Genomic DNA, 5,000 nt, shown 5'->3' on the forward strand with positions numbered 1-5,000 from the left:
CGGGCATTGTCACCTACGTTTTCCGGTTAAACTGAAGCTTTATTATGAGCACAACAGAAATCGTTATTACTTCGGCGATTAATAGCTTATTTTGTGCTATGCTCAATCTAGGATGTAGCGTATTAACTACACTTCGAAAGAGAGCTTCCATGATTTCTTTACTTCATTATTTTTTTAGTTTATTGTTTTTTTATCACAGCTCGATTAAAATGTTCTAAGTTCGCATTCATTTCTAACCATTCATAAATTCTCATCGCAAGTAACTTGAACAGAGTGTTTGCAAATTGGACAAGCAAAAAAAAAAAAAACATTTACTTTTGGGTCTATATTGATGTTAGAATGCAGCAAATAGGCTAATATAGTACCGTAATGTACGACTTGGTAAATTAATTACAACTGACTTTTGGACTCGTTTCAAATTCTTCATATTCAAATAAGGCTGATTTTGCCTCTAGCAACTTAGGGTCGCCTCCTTTCTTATTATTCCAGGCTCCCACACATTCTGTGTTCCGCGTTAAGCGAGGCCAACGATCACTTCCTTCGTTATTACACATGTCTTTCACGTGGACATAAGTGTCTCCCACCTCGTCGTGTATGAATTGATCAATAAATAATTCACGCAAATAAATAATTAAACTGCTTAAGAAATGATGTCATGGTGTTTAGTTTCGTTTGTGTGGTAGCCGCTGGGACTGCAAAAATGTTGGGCCAAAATGACTCACAGAGGATCTGTAAACAAGCCAAGCCGTTTCTTGATTTCACTCCAAATTGAATTTATCTTTATTAAACTAAGCAATATCCAAATTAACAGAGGATGTTAGGTGGCGGGGTGATTATGAGAAAGCTGCTCAAGGCAAAAATAAATTATATCAAAAATAGCCCTTGAGCTGTCATTTTGGAACCAATAGCGTCTCTCCATGCCTCAATAGACACCTGCTTTCCATGCAACTTCGTTTTGGTAAAGATTCTTGCTTTGGGTGTTCCAGCCTAGTTCACTTGTGAAATTGAAGTGGTGGATATGCTTGTTGTCGATAAGAGTTGGTCAACGTTCTCATCACAACTAAGACAACATTTAAAATCTTGTAGCCTTTGTGTCCGTTTTGGTGTGCGTTGGATTTGTCACTGCTCGTGAGTATGCTTCTCTTCTCTTCATTTTGGAAACAGTAGCGTCTCTCCATGCATCAATAGACACCTGCTTTCCATGCAACTTCGTTTTGGTAAAGATTCTTGCTTTGGGTGCTCCAGCCTAGTTCACTTGTGAAATTGAAGTCGTGAATCTGCTTGCTGTTGATAAGAATTGGTCAACGTTCTCATCACAACTAAAATCTTGTAGCCCGTTGTGTCCGTTTTGGTCTGCGTTGGATTTGTCACTGCTCGTGAGTATGCTTCTCTTCTAACGATCGTTAAATTTAAGCGAAGTCAGGCGTAGTTAGTGCAAACGCCAATACCAACCACATGTCCCTTACGAAAGGCAAGGAATACAACCTTTCACCGAAGGAAGGAAAATCACTTATGTCCAGGTTTCCACGCAAGCGCGAAAATTACGAAGTTTGCGAAAAATCACAAAAATCGTAAATGGTGCAAAGAAGAAGACAAATCCCCGACTAGGACTCGCGATTTTTCGCAAAAATCGTTAAAATCGCGACTGTTGTTTGGGGACTTGTGTTCTCTAGCTTTTCAGTGTTGTGCGATGTTTGCGATTTTAACGATTTTTGCGAAAATTGCGAATTTTGCGAAAAATCGCAAACAATCGCAGAACTCTCAAAAGAAAGCGAACACAAGGCCACGACAAGAGTCGGATTTGTCTGTAGGTGACATCCCCGAAGAAGCAGGAGCCCATACGACAGTTTGGTATATTACATGTTTGGTGGCGTTGGAATTCTCGACTTCACTGCGTGTATTCAAAACCACTGAACCTTGAATCTATAGTTTCTCAAAGCTTTTAAGCAGTGTAGGAATCATTAGTAACTGAAAGCAATGGACTTTAAAAATAAGTGGAATAAAAATTCACGATTTGCTGAAAGTGTGGTGTGTGGTGTGAACATAGTTGTGAATAAATAAAACAATTTGCTCTTTCGAGCTTTCCATGTAGTAAAACGGGACAACTTCCAGACATTAAAAGAACAAACAATAACGCACGAATAGACCAAATACGTATCCTTAACGAAATTGCAATGGCTTTATTTACAGAAAGTGAATTTCAAAGCACACAAAGAAACTAAAGTGTCTTCCCTTATCCAAAGCTCGAAAGAAATGAACATGCATCCAATGTATGTGAGTAAACACTACCTGATTTGAATAATGATCGAACAGTGACAGTAACGCAACACCATCCGACTACTTGTCCAGCAAACGAAACATGGCGCAGTATCAACTTTACGTGTTCGAAAACGCAAAAATCGCAACACTTTTGGGGGACTTGTCTTCTCTAGCCTTTCAGAGTTATGCAATTTTTGCGATTTTTCACATCGCAATTTTCGCATTTGAGTGCAAACCTGGACATATCTCAGGAAAGTAACACAAAAAGCGATCAAAATCGTTAGTGCAAACACAGACACTTGAGCTTGTTACTGGGTTGGCAGTATGGCAAACCCAGTCGAAATCTGCGTTTCATTTCGTCGTTTTTCCCGTGTCGGTAAAAGTCTTGCCTGTCACTCCCCTGCTAAGTGGTGTGGTGTCTTTGTGCATAGAGCCTTCTGCGCGTATTTTCTTAGGATCGAGAGGGTAGTGGGAAATGCGTATATTTCTCTGGTGGACACAGTAGAACGATCAACTTAGCCTGCAATGGCGTCGAAAGTCATGTAACGCGAATGGCGTTTTAGTGAATCCTTGAACAAAATATACCCTTATGGAGCTCAATAATGGAAAGTAAGTTGGATAAACTAGGCAGGCGGCGAAAAACAAACACCTGGAATCTTAAAGGCGACGAGTATGGACTTCGACAATAATCTGTCGCCCGTCTAGCCGAAATCAAAGTGAGCTGTATTTCTAAAATTTTACCAAGTGTGCTGTTATGTAGAACACTGAAACCAAATGGAAAATTCCCTGGTAACTTATGGGTTCAAGAATGACAGAGAACGAATCGAACACCTTACGTGGATCTGCACAGTCTTCAGTAAAAACATAATTGGACATGTAACAGCCAAGAATTATTTGAAAGAAAGCTTATCGTCTATGTTGTGCTTCATTATTCAAGGAAGAGGTTCTTCATGGAAACGGTTTGATCCTGAAATTTAGTTTGTTGCAATATTGCGCACATTTGACACGATTGAATTTCTTCTCTTCACGCACCCAATGAAATAGAAGGAGTTTTTGCCTCTAATAGCAAATATGTTGTTTGTTTGAAAAAATTGTTCCCTGGAAAAGATTGTCTTTATGAATTCATCATGTTTTATAATATGCGAGGTTAACTGGATAGTTTTTATAGCAATAGTAAACCATTTTCTTGTCAAAATGAGGTTAGCGTCTTTCTGGTGTGTTGCCGGACTGAATTAAATCTTAATTTGAGTTTGTATTTGCCGTCTACCGCGTAACCTTGACTTCCACTCTCAAAGTTACCTCCAGAACCCACGTTTTGCGTAGAATAAGCTTTTAGAATGACGTTCTTGTTTTGCATAAATCAAGCTAACAAAATCTATACCTTGCTGAGTTCGCATTTGTTAGCGTTAATAGCATTTTCGGTCCGATGCTTCTGTTTTATGAAGGGTATATTGTTTTGGTCTCCAATCCAGAAACTAACCCCGCCGGACAGGGATTAACTTCAGTGAACTTTGGTATTACAAAGCTGTCAGGGCCCGGTTGTTCGAAAGCCGATTAACTTAATCCTGGATTAGCGCAAACGTTTGTTTTATGTTTTCAACTTTTTGGTGTAAGTTTCTTTTGCTTATTTTTGTTTTTGAAGATTGACTTCTAATGTAAAATTTTGCCAAATATCAGCGGTGAAAAGCATTTGGGAGTAGAGAAATAAACTCCTTGGCTACTTTATAATCTGGGATTAGCGTTAATCGGCTTTCGAACAACTGGCCCCCGATGCTCAGAGGGCACGCTTAAACTTGTGGTCAAAAGAAGTTGCGAGGGAACTTGAAAATTATCAACATGTCAGCCCAGAAGCCAGCGTTTTTCGCTTCTCTTTTATTTGTTATTCTTCAGAGACTGGAATGCTGTAGTTCAATACCACACAATTCAGTGCCTTCTGATTTTCTGTAAAACGTACCACAGGCAACCCAGTGCATGCTTCACAGAAGCATCTCGTTGCAAACTAAAATGGGTGTTGCATCCATCACGCCCGAGTCGTTATTGCGACGGGAACGACAACGCCAGTGGCAACGAAATGTTCCTTGAAGAAGGGAAAAAAGCTTTTAGAAAAGGGAGAAAAGTAACGTTAACAGCGATATAAATCATTAGCGTAAGGGCCTGTTTATATGGTCTTGGTTACCCGAGACAGCCCTCCTTTCCGAGACAACTGTACCCAGCCGTAAAACGCAAACAGCGGTTACAAACATTTGCTTGAAATGCATAAATTTTATAAACTTAACGTTTCGTATGTTACAACATACATTATCAGAAGTGATTATTATTCAGTTACAGATAAATTTAAATTCAAAAATACAACTGTACGGACGGGGAACTAACGAAATTGATTGACAAAACGACAAGAATATCCTAAAAATAGAGATAAAGTTTCTCACAGCCAACATTTTCATTTAAGATCACGGATCAACAGAGACTCTTTAATTTTGCAATGCATGTCTGATCGACCAGTTGTTAATATTTCCGAATGATCCCACTTAATTCTATGGTTGGTTAAGAAAACATGATCAGCAATTGCAGGTTCGTGACAATTTGTAGTTAGAGCTTTAAAATGTTCTGTTTTTCTGTCACGTAATCGGCGTTTCGTTTTCCCTACGTAGAAATCATTGCAATCCCAGCAGTTTGCTCTGTACACTACTTTTGACCTGAAAGAAGGAGCTAGTTTATCTTTGTAAGGGAAAAAAGACTTG

The 5,000-nt window shown here is 39.1% G+C and overlaps 1 protein-coding gene and 1 long non-coding RNA gene across 2 annotated transcripts in view; both read left to right on the forward strand.

The window, feature by feature from the left end:
• The window catches only part of LOC138057061 (uncharacterized), a 366,889-nt gene that overhangs the window by 264,066 nt on the left and 97,823 nt on the right, over nt 1-5,000 (forward strand). The gene's annotated exons all lie outside the window — the stretch shown is intronic.
• The window catches only part of LOC138057058 (uncharacterized), a 31,300-nt gene continuing 27,203 nt past the window's right edge, over nt 904-5,000 (forward strand). Inside the window, exon 1 of the mRNA XM_068903068.1 lies at nt 904-1,376. The gene's annotated coding sequence lies outside the window, so the exon portion shown is untranslated. The remainder of the gene's footprint in view (nt 1,377-5,000) is intronic.

Source organism: Montipora capricornis, chromosome 7 (genome assembly GCF_036669925.1).
Source record: "Montipora capricornis isolate CH-2021 chromosome 7, ASM3666992v2, whole genome shotgun sequence".
NCBI lineage: Eukaryota > Metazoa > Cnidaria > Anthozoa > Scleractinia > Acroporidae > Montipora > Montipora capricornis.